This window comes from Tympanuchus pallidicinctus, unplaced genomic scaffold, assembly GCF_026119805.1.
Source record: "Tympanuchus pallidicinctus isolate F22 unplaced genomic scaffold, pur_lepc_1.0 scaffold9, whole genome shotgun sequence".
Taxonomy (NCBI): domain Eukaryota; kingdom Metazoa; phylum Chordata; class Aves; order Galliformes; family Phasianidae; genus Tympanuchus; species Tympanuchus pallidicinctus.
Window position 1 is genome coordinate 4,574,043 of NW_026294813.1, and position 18,721 is coordinate 4,592,763.

The 18,721-nt window shown below is 40.1% G+C and overlaps 2 protein-coding genes across 2 annotated transcripts in view; one reads left to right on the top strand and one right to left on the bottom strand.

Moving 5' to 3' along the window:
* The window catches only part of NDUFAF2 (NADH:ubiquinone oxidoreductase complex assembly factor 2), a 354,445-nt gene that overhangs the window by 96,785 nt on the left and 238,939 nt on the right, over nt 1–18,721 (bottom strand). The window lies entirely within an intron of this gene.
* Nucleotides 1–18,721, top strand: part of LOC128074290 (uncharacterized) — a 497,996-nt gene that overhangs the window by 87,212 nt on the left and 392,063 nt on the right. The gene's annotated exons all lie outside the window — the stretch shown is intronic.

Genomic DNA, 18,721 nt, shown 5'->3' on the forward strand with positions numbered 1-18,721 from the left:
ACTTTCCCTTGAGCTCTGTGAATAATGGATTCATTACGTTTGTTGCTTTTTTTTTTTTTTTTTTTTAATTATGAGTCAACCTAAAGCAGTTTATCTGCTTTTTGGCAGGGGAAAATTCATTATAAATTAAAATGCTTAATTTGACCTCAGAACACAATGTTTCTTTTCAATCTTTGGAAGGGGGAGGAGAATTATGACTTTTTCTGTAATTTAAAGCTAGGAAAAAAAGCAGAGGGAGAGTTGGGAAAGCTTAGGGAGGGTGTCTTAGCATAAAGCAAACTATGTCTTAGCATAAAGCAAACTAAAAGTTTCTTTATAAATCACTTTGTTTCCCAATTTTTAAGCAGTTTCCTGTTAAGCATGAGAAGAAAATGACTCTATGATTCACTCTCACATGAAATTTACAGGGTTTGGAAATGCATCCAATTTTGGAAAGCTTCTTAAGTTGCTAACTAGTTTTATAGCTTGGGGAAGGTGTTCGGTGTGAAATCTCAGTGCCCAGCAAAGACTTCAGAGTATAGGAAGGCAGAGAAATCCAGTGATAAGGAGTACTTTGGGAACAGAGTACGCTATGGGAGGGCAATGTGGGAGGAGGTTAGGAAATACAAAGAGTGGTAAAGAGAATAGGGAAGTCTCAAAAAGTCTCAAAAAGTCTCAAAAAAAACAGGAAGTGCAAGTGGAACCAGCAGTGTGAATCAGTGAGATTTTCTTATATGCATGGAGAGGGCAAGTTGCAATACTGCTGTAGACTTCCAGGCAGGGCCTGGGTGGTGCGACTCAGGGCACACATCTGGAATTGCGTGGTTCATTTCCAAGCAGAGTGGCCACTTGAAGAATCCTCGAACTCTTCTTACCTTTCTTTCCTGTTATAGAGAGATGATGGTCAACAAGGCGTGTTTTCAAACATAATAAAAAGAAATTATGAGGAAAAAAGACCTAAACTTTTTATAGCAGATAATTAACGATAATAAATGCATTACATTATTAAAGGCATACATAAAAGCAGGGAATAAGTACTGGATGTACCCTTGCTTGCCTCACTCCTGGAGCTGAACTAAGAGCAGCATCGTCAGGAACTTGGGCACCTTGGCTCCAACAAAACAACCACAGTGCCTGAGACTGACCTGAGGCTGGCTGGTCACTGGAGAAGGTGCACCATGGGTATCAAGGCCACAAATGACCCTGTAAACACAAGAATTACATCACTGGGATGTTACATATGTGAGCATTAGGACAAAATATCAACAGGAGGCTGAATAAAAAGTATAAAGTATAAACTTTAGGTAATGAGATTTTTTTTTAAATCCTAGATGTTGACAATATTTTAGCTTTAAATACAGAAGTCGCCTACGAACTAAAGCTCACAATGAAACATGCCAAACGCAGGTTCTTAAAAAAAAATTGCCATGGTAGTAAATTATCTTAATTTTAAAGTAGTGACAGGGAAACCACATCAGCCTTCTGCCATCATGTAAAGAGTCCTTGTTTGGGATCAATGAATAATCATGCATAGCCAACCTTCTTGCAGCTGCTTGTAGGTTATGAATTTGGAAGTTGCTGGAAAAATTCAGATTGAACCTGAACATTCATTCCCATCTGGACTTTAATATAACAGCCTAAGGGGAGTGTTGCTCTAAATTTTAAATCATGCTGAACTTGATGAAGGGTTTGACATGATCTACAGGAAAAGGTCAGAAGGGCTGTAAATGTTTATTTCAATGAGATTAAAACGGTATTTTTGATGTTTCTTTTACACTTCCATCTATCTATTCACTTACAGTCTCCACCCTTCTAGTGCTTTTCTGTCCAAGGAAGTCTTTAGCATATATGAACTGAAGGATAATGTAAATCGCATTTAGCCCTGTAAGAGACTGGGATAGAGGAATCTGCGGGTAACTGCATCACCATTGCTAACTTGGTCAGTCAGTTCATCAGGAGCAAAAAACAGCTGGGCAAGAAAGTTTGGGTTTACTCAGAAGCTAACTCCTTCAGCACGAAGGCTAGGGCCTAGCCTTGCTGATGGCGTCACACAAGGAAAGGTACCCTGACTGCTAAAAGGCTGAAGAATGGAAAACACTGATCCTGTCCAAAGGGGAGATGAAGGCGGGAAGTCATCACAGCACTCCAGGAGTGCCTATCATTTGGAGAGGAAAAATAAAATCAAAGAATAAAATGAGACTGGCCAAATCATTATACTGTTCTCACAGAACAGAGATGTCAATACCTGCTGAGGGTGTCAGAGACTTCAATGACAATGGACAAGAAGGGGACATTGTTTGGGCTAGTCAGCTGCACACACTGCACAACACAGATGTGCCTGCCCTGCAGCACACTCAGGAAACACTCACTAGGCTATCCTGATCTTCAGCTGTGTTGACTCCAGGCTACAAGCAGCACTGCCAAGTTGTTTCTGAACTCTGCTTAAAGGGCTGATGATTTCAACATTCAAATTGCCAGAGCATGAGCCCAGCACCGTGCTGTGTGTAGGAATCTGAAACTGTTGTGCCCAAGATTAGTTGAAGTGTGCATTTTTTTTTGTAAAATTGGCTGCTACAATTGTCTGATCTAGAAAGAAAAACATAGCGAGAGAAGGTTTGGTGGTAAGGTCTTATATTACTAAGTTCTTGCACATGGAAAAATGAGACAAAACAAAAGTGTTTAAGCTACAAGAATATGCCACTTCAGCTCATGAAAGTGAAGTTTAATTTGTCTATTTGACACAACAGTTTTATAACAGCATGGAAGAATTTGACATTGACATGTGGTTCTTGTTCTCCTGCCTCAGGTTATTGTTTACAGCTCTATTCCATATGATTTACTATGCGAACTTTCTTGATGCACTGAACTAACTTGCACTGGTAACTTACCAGCTTCAGATTCTTCCCCTTCTTACCATGCACAAATTCTGACCAAATGCCTTTTGTGTGTTTACCGCTGACTCTTTCTACAACAAATTCAGGTTTGTGATCATTTACAGGAAAAAGCACTATCAAAGGACATAACACAGGAACTCAGATGAACTTTGGAGTTGTTACATAACAAATAGCTACAAACTGCCTCCACAGGACCATTTATTTTGAGCCCAACAACTTAAGGTGGCTTCAGTGCTATTTAAAAGACCATAGCAAACATCCTTCAGCAACATGTACATTCTGGTGTTTGGGACCATGACAGGTAAATTCTTGATTTAGGTTTCTCTATATCCTTTTCCTTTTATTTTAATACATGCTCTAATGCATGGAATTTCTGGTCTTCAAAGCAAATTAAGCAACTTGCAATGAAGCAAGAGGAAGAAACCTGTGAGTTCATGTTACAAATGTCAGACATGTAGGATCAAGCCCAGGCATGCATGGCAGCATATATGAGGGCTGTACCAAAAGTAATGCCTCCTATTTTATGATGTTTGCCTACAATGTCAGAGGCAGACATTGGTGGTATGGCAGTAGCGATTGAACCTGCCCACCAGTATTCATTTACATGTTGTTGCTATGTGAGAGATGGCAGCAGAGGGGCAGACTGACAGAATGGTGTCTGACATGGAAGTGTATATAAAGTGAGTGTGTCACTGAATTACTCCATGTGGAAACAATGACACCCAGTGACCTTCACTGATGTTTGCTGAATGCTGATGGAGCCCAAACAGTGGATGTCAGCACAGTGAGAGGTGGGTGGTGCATTTCAAAAGTGGCAAAAGTGGGGTCACCTCCACTGGTGCAGATTATTATGAGCACAGCATGCAGGCTCTTGTTTATCGCTGGTGAAACTGCACAGCTAATGATGGTGACTGTTGAAAAGTAGGGTTCTGTAGCTGAGAATTCACTCCATCAAATAGCATCATTGTGCTATTTGTATCTGTTCTAGTTTCCATGGAGATAAATAGGAGGCATTACTTTCGGAGCAAGCTAAGTATATCATTTGTTAAACCACAGCTACTTCTCAGGATTATTAGTTGAATTCCAGTTTAGGAAGTTGCACTGCTGTTCACTTATGCATGAATGAAGAAATGAGATTTATAGCTAATACTTGGAAAACAGTCACTCAAATTGGCTCACTACATTTCCATCATGACTATTGCATGTATGTATGTATGTTATAATTATTTTTAAAACCATCAAATATTTTTGTTCCATCTGGCCACTTTCTGTGAAACAGTCCTATCTGCACTACCCATTGAAAAGTAATGATGGTAATATTCTCCCACATCAAAAGCAAGCCTTATCCACTGTGGTCATGGTGAACAATTAGGACACACCTACTGGAATAACAGGTCTACAAAGCTGAGGTGCTGGCATCCATCATTCAGGGTATCTTCAGTAAAAAGAAGGTTGGTGAAGTGTGAAAGAGAGTAGAAGTCTATTTATAATGCCTTTGGCTTATGCAAGATTGAATGATTTTCAAACAAACATAAGAGTTTTTAGCATTATGATGCTGGACAAGACTAAAATCTTGACTAACTAGACTGAATAGTTTCATATCTCAAGCATTTTGTGTCAAATGTTTACCAGGCTTTTTATCTGAGTCCAACTATTTACAGTGGCTCTAATGCTATGTAAGAGACTGTAGCAAACCATCCCTAGGGGATTATATTACTATTTAGCTTTATGCTTCTTTCACTACTTCCAATAAATCATGAACTTCTTCAAATGTGTCAGAGAACATTCCATTTCCTCAACTGCAAATGACAAATGGTGAATAATACACATTGGTGACTTTTTCCCCCATCCCAAGTCATTTATTAGCTCTCCAGCAACTCCAACTGTTGCATACAGTCTGTTTTTGTAGACATACCCTGCACAATAGCTATGAGATTTCAGATTGTATGATGTTCATTCTCTTTCAAAGCTATTAATGTGTAAGAATTATATTCAGTTCATACACCATAAGCATGAATTTTCTTGTTCTTCCTTCCCACTTGAAAGTACAGGAATCTGGAAGCAATTATCCACTGTTCTATTGAAAGAAGTACAACAGAAAGTTCTATTGAAAGGCACTAAGGTGATCACCCAAGATAGTACGTAGCAAGCCTATTTGGAGTAGTCTGTGCCAAAGAGCATAATGTGTTTCTTGGTAACCAAATAACTTGAGCTAGTGCAAATATGTTTTTTTAGTTTTAAAGTTACCATCACATATTCCAAAAAAGTTATAACCTAGATATGCAGTAGTTATAAATAAAGCATTTTTGTATACCAGAGAGTATTAAGAGAATATCAGTGGAGGAGGTGCTTGCATTCTGGGGAGGACTGGCTGAAGTAACAGGAGATAAATACAACAACAAAATCAGAGAGATATTATGCGTTCTCCTGCACTCAGCAGTGGCAACACAAAGATGAATTATGAAGCTATATAGGCTGCCACGTTCCCAGCACAAGCTTTGGCAGCCTGTCCCAGCATTGGTCTTTCTGGGCACTGCTTACGCCTTTTATGAATTAGTGCAACAGAGCACGCCTACCTGTTATTCCAGCCATGCAACCCTGGGTGCCTTGGGAGCTGGCTTGCTACATTTCTACTCTCTCCAGCAAAATCAGCGTCCTTTCTCAGCAATATCTTTGGCTGTTGTGTCATGTACAGAATGCACATAACATCTGTGAGTGACAGAAACACCTCACTGTCCTATCCTTGAAAGTTTTAGGTGAAATACCATAGGTTCTGTTTTAAGATAGCTACTTTTAAAAAAAACCCTAAGAACTAAACACAATTCAGCACAAAGGTCATAACGTAACCTACAGATGCTGTCCAACTGGAATTACCTGGTTCACCAAGTATCACCATAGCCCATTTCTTGCTGTCAGGGAAGCAGTACCCTTGCACATGCTGTCAGTCACTTCACTCTTAGTAGGTTTCTTGTTAACAGAGTTATATTTAGTACTGAATCTAACCCAGATTCTTCAGCTTTACCTGTACAAATCTGCCAAGAGATTCTGTGTGAAGGAAAAATATCCTTTGCGGCAAGATTTAAGAGACATGCGAGGTGCTTTGTCTTGTAGGTTGCAATCTCCCTTCCATCTGGAAGGCACCAACCAGCATTTGAGCTTGAGAAATTCCCGCAGTTTAACTCTGCAGGCCACTGCCCTGGCTGGCTGCCTTGCACTGCATCCTGTAGATTACAGTGGGTTACTCTAGAAAAACAAACTGAAACAAAACACCTGATTATATTTTACCATCATTTTCAGAAGAGGCTGCTGAATAGCTGTTAGTTTCCACAACCGATTCTGGCATGAGCCAGGAGGAGCATGCAAGTTGCCATCCTTTAGGAAAAGAGATTAAACTTAGTATTTTTAGAATGGTAAAGTGGAGAGGAATGTCTGGTCAAGATCAAATGAAGAAATTTTACCTCAGATAGGTAAGCCATAATTGAGGCAATTGATTTTAATGTGATCCTGACAGCAACTATTCAGAAGACCAGCCAGTAACTCAGTATGGCTTCATGTAAAGCATCATTTAGTTTTGCTGAGCTTTTACTGTGTTTAAACTGAATTTGCAATCTATTTTTTTTTTAGAATGGACCTCTGAAAGGCACAGTTTGGGAATGTGGTTACAGCACAGGTGGTTTCTAATTGTGTTTCTGAAGTCATGCTACAGTCATGATAGAATGGCAAGGTTTTGCAACCAGATCCACTATTAAGCACTTTTAAAATAAGATCAAAACAAAAGCTCATTGACTCTATTACATTTAAGGACTCCATTATTTTTATTACAGAAATCCCCAAATATAGCTTTCTTCTCATTGCATATTAAAGTCCATGTTGTCTCTGACACTTTTAAATTCCCTCAAGATCTGAAAGAACGCTTTCTCTATGCTTATTAGTTTTACCTGGTACTTTGAGACAAGTTATTAATAGGATCCAACTCATCCACTGTCCCACTGTTTGGGAACAAAAACACACGGATGATAAACCTCGTGCTAATGGCAATGGTATTCAGATAAAACTGTTTTTATTCAGCTGTGTCAAAAGGCTAAGAAGCCTGATGCTCCCTGTCCCTCAGATTTTGTTCTGCTCTGTGGAAGCTATTATATAACCCCAAGAACATTACCAATTTAAATTTTATTTTTCCTCTCAATTACTACATACAATTTCCATCTGAGATTTGTATGCTACCACAATTATACTATTTAAGCAGTGGAGGTGTAGAATGATTAGCTAAAATATACTGTAGTAGCTTTTCTCTTGAAATAGTTCTTTCAAAAATAAAAAATATTGAAAAATACTTCTTGAAAATATACCAGGCTGGGAAGGAAAGGAGCTGCCTTCCAAGGGTTCTGAATGGATGGATCCTCTCTGTGCTGTTTCTCACAACTGTGTTTGAGGCATAGTTACGTAAAGAGACGAGTCCATCCTAAGGCCTTTAGATATCATCATGTAAGCACTTACACTTGTCCTATAACTTCAGGTCAGGAATTATTATTACAGGAAGCGACAAAACAGTTCACAAAGAGTGATTTATTCAGGAAACATGTCCATTATTGTACTTCCTAGTCGGCCAATATAAACATTAGGTTTCTATTCATTATTTGAGTTCTACAGCTCACTGAACTCCCACCATTCACAAACATACAGCTTCTCTTACAGGCTGAATTTGTTTCTTGGCTTTTCGGTTTTGCTGCCACCTGAGTTGGTAGCATTTTACTTAAAAATAGGCTATTAATCTTAGAAAGTCATCTCTGATTAAGAGTGAAGGCAGGATGGAGAGAAAACAGAGGCTTGGGAAAGAAAACCTGGTAAGTGAGCTTATGGAGCTTCAGCATAATGAATTTGAATGTTCTTCTGCTAAAGAAACTGTATTAGATCCACGTACAGAAAACTGCAGGCTTTTAGCAAACTGGCACCTCTGTAACCATCTAACCATCTATAGGTTATGTGGAAAGCTACATTCTCTCATTTAGCCACTGCCCAGTAACTCTTCATGGACATGGATGTAAAACTGTAGCGAAAATCACAGAATCAGAATCATCTGTGTTGGAAAAGACCCTTAAGATCATCAAGCCCAAGCACCATCATGATTTATTCAATCTCTCACTTGTTAGTGCTATGCCCATAGACCTTTTAAACACCTTAAGGGATGGGCACTCCACTACTGCTGTGGATAGCCTGTTCTAGTCCTTGGCCACCATCTCCATGGAGAAATTCTTCCTCATCGCCAATCTAATCTGCCCATGGTGCAACTTGAGGCCATATCCTCCCATCCTGTTGCTTGTCATCTGAGAAAATTGACTGAAAGGTCACAGATGAGCCCCTGCTATGCCCGGACAGAACTGTCATAATTACAAGCCATGGTACCCATGTTTGTCCTGTGCCAGGTTGCAGCTCCCCACATCACTTTCTCTGTCACCATTCCCCTGCCATTCACTGCTGTGAAGGGCTGGAGCAGGCAGGATGTTTGCAGGAGGAATTTAATCAAGATATGGCAGAAATTACACAATATTATGTCTCTAGCAGCAGAAAAAGGTACCTGATGCCATCAGACTGTCAGATTTCTCCCCTCAACTGTAAAAACCAACAGTTATCACAGCCCAGAAGACCCAAGGGACATTCTGACCACCATCACAGACTATGCGAGTCATCTTTTCTTATTCACTGGGATTTTCCAGCATTTTGCTGTCAGCACCCACTTCAGTGTTGCACCCTAAGAAACCTGGCTCCTTTCCACAGGACTATGAAAACACAGCCCCAGAACGTGGCCTTGCAAGAGCCTTCTTCTCATCTCCAAACCTCTTCAGACATGCTGCACATTTTACATCCTACAGGAAGCACAGTTTTCTCCCAACATCATTCACACAGGGCAGGAGGCTTTTGTCCAATCAAAGCTGGTTCTTGGCACATTCCAGGAGGACCAGTGGCTAGGGGACGTTTTGTTCTGTGGTAGACAACAAGGAAATGAACAGCAAACAGACAAAAAAGCCCCACACCAGCCCGCACTGCTCTTTAACTTCTGAGTTAAAAATTAATTAAAGAAATTAAAAGATGGGAAGGTATGTTTTCTAGATGCTTGACTTCCCCAGCAGGACGTGGCTTGGTGGTGGGATGTGGATGGTGGTGGGATGCACTGCTGTGCCTAGCTGAACGCCATGCACTGCTTGGCCCCATCACATCAATGACCAGGAGAGGTCATGTCTAATAAAGGACAGGGAAGGACATTTCCAATAGAATAGCAGTCTTCCATGTCCTCTGCTCTCTAAGGCAAGGATATTACCCAACTGCCAAGGCTGATGACCAAATGCTGTCACTGCACTAAGTTAGTGAGCTGCAGTGTACTTTTCTCTACTGTTGTCCACAGCAAAGTCAAAAGCCTATTAAAATCCACAGGAAAATAACTAAGAATTAAGTTACTGAAAAAAGGCAGGCTTTCTGGCTTTCCCCAGGAGGAATGTTAACAACAGCATGAATTTGATTATTTCAGTTAGTATACAAAAAAAAAATAAAAAAATCAGAAAATAAAAAATAAGGAAGAAACTGGAATGTCAGTAAGTGCTATATATTGTGCACACACAGGCAAAATCATCTGTTATGAAAAGGCATGTACTTCCCAAATCCCAAATAGCAACTGGAAAAGCTTTTAGACGTCAAACATTATTTTGCTATGTACTGGCACCATGAGTTAGATATAACCCAGGGCTACTAGATGCCATTGAAGATTCAAATGGTTTGAATAACAAAATGACAAGCATCAGGCAGAGGCCAGTACATCCTCTTCCAGAACATCAGAAATATTTTAAAACCTCTATGGGATTTTTTATGGTGGTGTCTACTGGCATCAACATATTCAAGGATGTGTCAGTGTTTGCATTATAAACCCCTATTTTAAAGCATTTTATAATTCGGTTGTAAATATATGGCACTTGGCAGAGACAGACTCAATTAATCTGTTTCTATACCAGGACTACGAAAAGTGTGCATGCATACATGCATAAAAGAAACTGTAGAATCTTGGTCTTTAATCCATTTCCAGAGCCCAACATGACCTAGATCAAAAGAAGAATTTGCTTTCAGAATGTGACATCGCTCTTTTCTTTCACTGCTCTCCTTTTATAGCTAGTTATAATTTCTTTTCCAAATCCTAAAAGCAACTGCCCTTTCAGGTTACCCACTTCTCAGAAAAGGATTGATGTTACTGCAATAGGAGATTCTCCTAAGCTGGGAGCCTCCCTAATCCTCCACTGCACATTTCTGCAGCAGGCCTATAATGAGCTGTTTGCTAAACAAGCAGTGGTCTGAAAAACTCTATCAGGAGCTTACAAAGGCTACCTTTAAATAGGAGCATTTTCTCAAACGCTAGGCTGCAAAAAGCTTTGATACATTTGCAAAACAACAGCTAGTGAAACAAAGCTGCCAAGACGCAATTTGTTTAAGTTTTATTTTTTACTAGCATTCTACTCTTTATTTTAAGCTGTTAAAAAAGAAGAGAGAGAAAAGGAAACAAAGGAAATTAAAACTTCTCCATTTAAGAAAACCAGGCTGTTCTCTCACCAGCCTTCCTCATGTATGCCTCATGTTAATTTCTGAGGACATATCCCATCTCTGTAGGCAGACTGGGCTTGGGTCCGACCACTGCACAGTTAGAGCAGACAGCCCAGCTCCAGGCCGCTCCAGGCATGAGCAGCTGTGAGCTGCACTGTGCACCTAGGTGCTCTTTTTAGTCAAGTACCTGGTAGAAGTAAGAGCTCCTTTGACATCAGAAGGACTCCTCATTGCACGCTAAACTGTGTGCCCCCAAACCTTTGTAATTCAGAGCCCAAATCAGTAAGGCTTGTCCAGACTTACACCAGGTCAGGGATTCCTGAGGCCTTCATGGGAACTGCTAACGGCATGGTTGATAACACAAGCATTCTTGGAAGCAAACAAACAAACTCACAAAAGTCAAATGTATTTAATCTTACGGAATGGCAGTTTCCAGGAACCAGTGCATTGCACTCCTGATCCGTGCAATAAATGCAGCATGCTGAAGATCACCACTGTCTGGAAAACCCAGACACCCAAGCATCCACTAAGAAATCCAAAGAACATGTTTTATAACTGAATTCCAACAGACTATCATTTCTGAACATAATCACAACTTCACAGCATAGAAAGTTAAAAAAGCTGTTCAATTCTTCACAGTTCTTGCACGTAGAAAAATCACTAGCATTCCTGGCTTTCTGCAGACATTTTAGCTTGCCAAGAGCTGTCTAAGAGCTTTGTTGCTTCAAACACAGCCACAGAGCCAGCAGTCACTCAGGCTCATGGAAGGAAACAGATGACCCATCACAGAGGCAGTAGGGAAGATCACTGATCTCTCTGTAACATGCCCTTGCACAGGGCTCACCCTATAGCCTTAATTTTCACCATCATCTGTATTTAAAATGAGCAAAAGAGGAAACTTGACTATCTATGTCCATATTTTATCAGGCTGAATAGTTGTGACAAAAAAAAAAAAAAAAAAAAAAAGGCACTTTATCTGGCTGTTCTGACCCCTGTGCTTGGCTTGGCTGCAGCATGTCCTTGGAGGAAGCACACACTGCTCAGAAAGCTGGAAGCCATAGCTAGCAGCCAGTGACCAGTTGGCCATGAATAGCGTTTCACCCCCCTGCAGCACCTGTAGAAAAGCTCAGGCCTGTGGTTATTACCCATGCTGGGATCAGGTTCCCCTCTCATCCCTATGCTGCAGGGCCAATTTATGCCTGCTCCTGCTGAACACGTTCATCTTTAAGCACACACATGAACAGCAACAAAAGAAAAACCTTTGCAAAATTACTGGCAAATTCAGGCCCTAAACACAACAGTTCCTAAAGCTCAGACTTCAACTCAGTGGTACCAATGCAGCTGCACTTCTCAAGCGTCAGTCCAAATGTTAGAAATGTCTTTCATTTTATTTCCCATCTGTACAAAACAGAGACTCAGGATTGCTGCTGGTACCAGATAGCCTGGATGTATTGTAAGTAACACAGTGAACAGCGAGATAGCACAGGGAGGCTGCCAATGTGGCAAGCACATCAGGAGTACTGTTATTCTCTAGTTCAGCAGGACAAACAGGTGCATAAACCAGCAAATTCACAGTGGGCTAAAAAGAACCCATGTTATTTAATGCATCCAATTAAATACTCTCCTCCCACCCCACTGAACACACAGAAACTAAGGAGACCATCTGGGCACTAAACAATAAGCAACTGAAAGATCAAATCATCCTCCGTCTGGTTTGCCTGGACTTTTCTAGGAATGGAGGACCCATGTCATGGGAGTGCATACGCTCAGCAGTACTCTCCACAATCCTGTTGGTAATTACTGTTTTCCATATTTTTGATGGAAGATCAAATATTGTAAATCTTTGCATTAAAGAAGGAAGGAAGGAACAGAGGGAGGGAGGGAGGGAGGGAGAGAAGAAAAAAGAGACAAAAAGAAATAAAAAGAGAGAAAGAGAGAGAGAAAGAGAAAGAAAGAAAAAGAGAGAGAGTGAGAAAGAAAGAAAGAAAGAAAAGGAAGGAGGGAGGGAGGGAGGGATATGATTTAGATAAAAGCTTTATGAAAGACCTCTCAAATCACTAGCAAGCAAGCAACACTGCTTATGTCAGACTACCAGAAGTCTTGTGCCTACTGGTTTTAATTTAGACCCTGGATTCCCAAGAATGATTGGAGAAGCTCAGCTTTTAAAACCAAAAGCCTTCAGAGCTCACAATGTAATAGGAGTACAGACAACCTCCTGAGCTGCATCAACAGAGAGATGGCCAGCGTGGCAAAGGAGGGGACTGTTCCCTCTCTCTGTCCCTCCTGAGACCTCACCTGTAGAACTGCATCCACATCTGGAGCCCCTAGCACAAGGCAGACATTGAGCAGTTGGAGCGGGTCCAGAAATGGGCCACAAAGATGATCAGAGGGCTGGAGCACCACTCCTACAGGGAAGGGCTAAGAAGGTGGCCTTGTTCAATCTGGAGAAGAGAAAGCTGTAGAGACCTCATTATGGCTATCCAATATTTAAAGGGAGATTGTAAACAGGAGGAAACTTTTTACATGGGTAAATAGTGCTAGGAAAGGAAGATTGCCTTTAAACTATAAGATGGGAGATTTAGCTCAGATATTAGGAAGAACTTTTTTTTTTTTTTTTTTTTTTATGAGAGTGGTGAGGCACTGGCACAGTTGCCCAGAGAAGCTGAGGGTGCTCCATCCATGGAGGTGCTCAGAGCCAGGTTGGATAGGCCTTGGGCAGTCTGAGCTAGTGGGGAGCCCTGGCCATGGCAGGGGTTTGGAACTATGTGATCGTTACAGTCCTTTCCCATTCTATAAATCACATGTGTCTTGTATCAAGCATTTCCATCAACACAAAGAGGTGGTGAAAAGACATATTGAGTAAGTGGGCAAAACATCCCCAGGTTAATGCTGCATCTACACTGTTAGGTGGTTAATAAAGAAATCTATCAGATGGGCAGAGAAAAAGGATTTTAAACACTTTTCACTCTGAACACCTTCTGATGATAATTCCTTTTCTTCTTCCCCCAGCAAAAACAACCAGAAAGCAATGATGGCTGTTGTACCTAGGTCACTCCAAAATTAATGCCTCCTACTTATTTCCATGAAAACTACAACAGACAGAAAGAGCACAATAATGCTATTCGATAGAGCAAATTCTCAGCTACAAAACACTGCTTTCCAACACAGTTAACACCATTAGCTGTGCATGTTTACCAGTGATGAACAAGAACCTGCATGCCACGCTTGGAAAAATTTGCACCAGCAGAGATGAGACACTGTCACTTCTGCACTGCTGAAATGCACCACTCAACGCCTTACTGTTTAGGGATCCAGAAATGTTCGGGGATAGGTCTACACTGATGAATGTCAGTGGGTACCATTTTTTCCACGAAGAGGAATTCAGTGACACACCTTTGATTCATATGCATTTCCATCTCAGATGCCATTCTATCAGACTGCCTCTCTGCTGCCAAAATGTAATGGAATGTTGGTGGCAAGATTCGCTCTCTACTGCTATATCACCAACACCCTCTTCTGAAGTTGTGGGCCAAAATATTAGCACAGAAGGCAGTACTTTCAGAGGAGCCCTCACCATACTATCAGAAGATGCCTGCCTTCTTCACAGCAAGGCATACTGACCATTATTGCGAAGTTTTTCTTCAACGAGATTTGTTCCTTTCTGCAACAAGGACAGTCAGACCTGTCACTTCGATGGCTATTTTGAAATATTTTTAGTTATTGTACCAATCTATTAAACATACTTAAAATTTCCATTAGATGGACAAAACAAATCTTTTTTTTCCACAGAAACCACAATTTCCACTCATTTAAGTGAGCAACTGATGTTTAGCATTATACAAATAGGACGTTGCTGGGAGAGACTTTCATGCAATTTTCCTTGTCACAACCTTAGCCTACTAAACTACTTCAGTTGTGCTGGTAAAGGTTTGTTAACAAATTGGCAAAAGCAAGGACAACATTTATCCAAGACCACTCATTTTCAGAAGGGAGAGAGGGCTTCAGTTGCTCCATTGGTAACTCATCTGTGAGATCAACTGCAGTCTGACTCGTTTCCCCATGCACGGGAAAAGTGATGGAAAAAAAAGAAAAAAGCATTATAATTAGTCACTGTGCTGTTTAACGAGATTCAGGTCATCTGGAATTGAAGGCCACAAACCCCAAATGATTATTCCTGCCTACTGACTGTGCAGAATTTGGCACTCCTTTTTTAACCACTGTTCTTATAACTAACAGGCTTCACTAAATTCTGTGCCAAGATGAGCCTTGATGTAATTCCAGCAACTTCAGTAGATGAATATTTAGATCTGTCCTGAATCACCCCCATCCATTTTTTTCCGACTTTCCAGAATACTTCTATGAATAGTCATTTGCCTTTGAATCCTTGGACATCAAATCAAGACTTTCTGCAGTCAGATAAGTGATTCCAACGTCAGAATGATGAGCTGGGAGGGCAGACAGGGATAGGTCTACATGGTAGCTGTGCTTGTTGCCCTGGGTCTTAGCTCATCACGCTCTTAAGAATCAGTAGTTCACCTTCTTCATTAACTGCTCCATGGGTACTTCCAATACAGCCTTAGCTCCTTCAGCTGAGCATTTTTCCAAATAGGCCTTGAAATTACACCTACAGAAGGACTAAGATTAAGAAAATTAAGAAGTTCTAACAAGAGCATTTGGTACAAAACACAGTAAGAGACTCTACTTACCAGCTGGCTCCTGGGCTGACAGGACATTTCATAATTTGGAGACAGACTGTTAGAATTGGATGTGACACCTTCACTTCTTCAGCTGCCTATTGATTCCAAAGAGCACACAAGTGCCCACAATAATGGAACAGCAGGAGCATGGATTCTGTTACTAATGTTTAAGTTTTCATTTCAAACTATGAGGCTTAACAGCAAGCAACAAATAAAAGCTTAAAACCACTAAATATTTGAATTTGATGAACAAGGAAAGAATCTGAGAGAGCTCTTCACATTATGTAGATCAGATTTTGTTACGTTTTTTTTTAAAGGCAGTTCATGATCATAGAACTAATTATCTAGTCATAACCATTCTCTACAACTAGAAAATGCAAAAATCTGTTAGGGCTGGTTTCAGAAATAACTTGTGCTTTGTAGCCATGTTAATAGAAATCTTTGCTCCTGTGACCTTGCAGATGTCTGAAAACATAGCAGCTGATGTAATTTTCTTTTTAAGGCATTTTTTTTCCTCAGAGCATACAGTGCTCTACTTTTACTGCTTTTAGTGCCTTTAGGTCTAGGTACTATTTACTGTCAACATTCCAGAGCAACGGCAGAGGCAATGCTCCAGCTTCCCATGTGTGGTACAGAGCTTACACTTCAGCAGGGAGGCAGATAATCAGTAAAGCCATTCCTTACACTTATCTTTACATTCAATACGGTCTGCAGCACCGCAAAATATCTCTACTACTTGTTGCATTGTATTGAGGCAAAGGTTAAACTTAACACTTTGGAGTTTGTGTTCCTTCCTCTCTTAATCTTGTAAAAAGCATGCTTCTATAGGGACAAGCATTTAAAAGGATCACAAAAATATCTGCCTACAAACACATCATATTTTATCCTTAAGGCAGAACTGCAGAGCAAGAAACCAACTGAGGGTATTGTATTTCACAATCTATTAAAGGTACCAGTTATACTGCCATTTTGTATGTTACATACTTCATTAAAAGAAGAATCACCGGGATTTTTATTATCTTATTTTTGAAATAAAAAAAAATGGAAGGCTGTCTGACTTTTCAGTAAAAATCCGTATTTTAGATAAAATTGAAGATGTCTCGCTGAAATAAATTTACTTCTCATGCCAATTTGCTCTATGGAACTACAAATCTAAATTGGCACAATTCAGAAAGTAAAATTTTCCTCTATGTAAACGGCACCCCAGTTTTGATGCACTTGGTTACTTACACTTACATAAAATTTTAACTGCTACTAGACAAACTTGAAAGATGAGCTTGAACTAAATTGACGTTAGAAACTAAATGCTTTAGAACACTAAAGCATTATTGAAAAGCCAGTTTCAGAGACTTTTGAAAACTCGCAATATAACATGCAGGATGAATGCACAAAGAAGATGATAGAATATGGTTTTCCTGCAAAAACTTATTAATGCAAAGCACTTGGAATATCTTCTTTGCTTAAAAATACTAGGAAACCAATTTTACTTTCTAATATTAAAAAAAAGAAAGAAAACAAGACAGAGAAACGAAAACAGAGAGAAGGGCCTACAGAATTTCATCTGTACTGCAAAAAATTGCTGGTTGGTCATCCAAAGCACTGACTGAGCATATTAGCAGAGTCATCATTTTGAAAGAGCTCCATCTGTTCTGCTAGACAGCCACAGAGATCCACAGTCTGTCTTCCAGTCACAACTCTAGATTCAGAATATTACCTACAATTTAAAAAAATTCTAATAAGCTCGTAGTAATGTACATGCTATCCAGTTTTAGTCTACTGCCATGGCATTAAAATCAAATGATTTTGAGATTAAGACATGAAATACTATTGGGGAAGCTAAATTGTCTTGAACTGCAGTTGCATTTGGAGTCCCACATATGCCTCTTCTCTTCCTCTCTTTCTAAGAAGAAAACTTTTAACACTTTTTCTCTGAAGGGAAAACTGGATGTGGAAATGAACTGAGTGCTGAAATACTAAAAATCTAAATTACAGCAATGTAGTTTGGGTAAGAACAATTTCTCCTGGCTTCTGTTCTGGCAAAATGAAGTCTATAAAAGAAGTTTGAAAATGAAGGTACAAGCAAGACATTTTTTGGGGCCACAAGATGGAATCTCATAATTCAGAAGTAACACCACATCTTTAAGAATTTCAACCAACTCACCAAGAGAATGAAGATTCAGTGGCAGTCTGTGATGCGAGAGAATCATGCTCAGTTCCCTTCACTACCAAACAACTGTCTTGGATTAAAAAAAAAAAAAAAAAGAAAAAAAAAAAGTTCTCATTTAAGTGCATATCGAAAGGTACTGCAGCATTTTAAGACAATGATAGCCATAGTGTTCAGCTGCAGATCTCAAGGACATGGAACGAAGAGAAGCACTCTGGTATTTTAACCAGGCTTGCTTGTGCTCCAAAATTAATTCCAAGGCATAGAAATTACTTCAGAAATATTTGATCACAGTTTTCACCAACAGAGCCCTCAGATATTTTTTTTTCATGGAATCTTTTTTCTCTTTATACCTCCACAATGGAAGAACAGTATATAACTAAACTAGAAATAATGGCCAAGCCTCAGTGTCTGAGGATTTTAAACATGGTGTGATTCTTACTGTGTAGTACTGTTAAGGACTACAGGAGATATGTCAGACATGAAAAGACATCAAATAAACTTCCAGCAGTTCTGATTGAAGAATAAGCCATTCTGCACATCAAAAAAAAGCAAGTTTCAATGACCAGGACTGCTTTTAATTCTAATCCTTGTGTTTTGCAATCTTTATAGTCTCCAATATCCATAATATTATTTTTACAAGGCAAAAGAAAATAAACTCTATTAGATAATGTGATATCCTATTCTACACTGCTTTAACAACGACTATGAGAAAATTCAAATATATGAATGAAGCCACTACTAGGAAGGGAAGGAAGTTACAGAAAGTAAGACCAGAGGGCTGAAGCACCTCCCTGGCAAAGACAGCCTGAGGGAACTGTGTTTGTTCAGCGGGGGAAAAGGCGGCTACAAGGAGACCTCACTGCAGCCTTCAGCATTTAAAAGGGGATTATAAACAGGAGGAGAATCAACTTTTTACAAGGGTTGACAGTGACAGGACAAGGGGGGAGTATTTTTAAGTTCAAGAAGGGGAGATTTAGACTGGATGTCAGGGGGAAGTTCTTTAGAGAGAGTGCTGAGGGGCTGGAACAGGCTGCCCAGAGAGGTTGTGCATGCCCTGTCCCTGGAGGTGTTCAAGGCCAGGTTGGATGGGGTCATGGGCAGCCTGGTCTACTAACAGATCTGGAGGTTGGTGGCTCTGCCTGTGGCAGGGGGGTTGTAACTTGATGATCCTTGGGTTCCTTCCAACCCAACCCATTCTATGATTCTAAGGTACAGAACATTAGAACTACCACCACTTGAGCACAACTCAGTTATTTGGAAGACACCATAAAGACTGATCATACATGAGAATATGTACAAAGATTCAGACCTTTTCCTTCTTAATCTTCCAGTGATTCAGGTCTCACCGTCAGAATTCACAGGTACAGTGGCTTCTCTCTGATAGTTGCCTGCCAGTTCTTTTT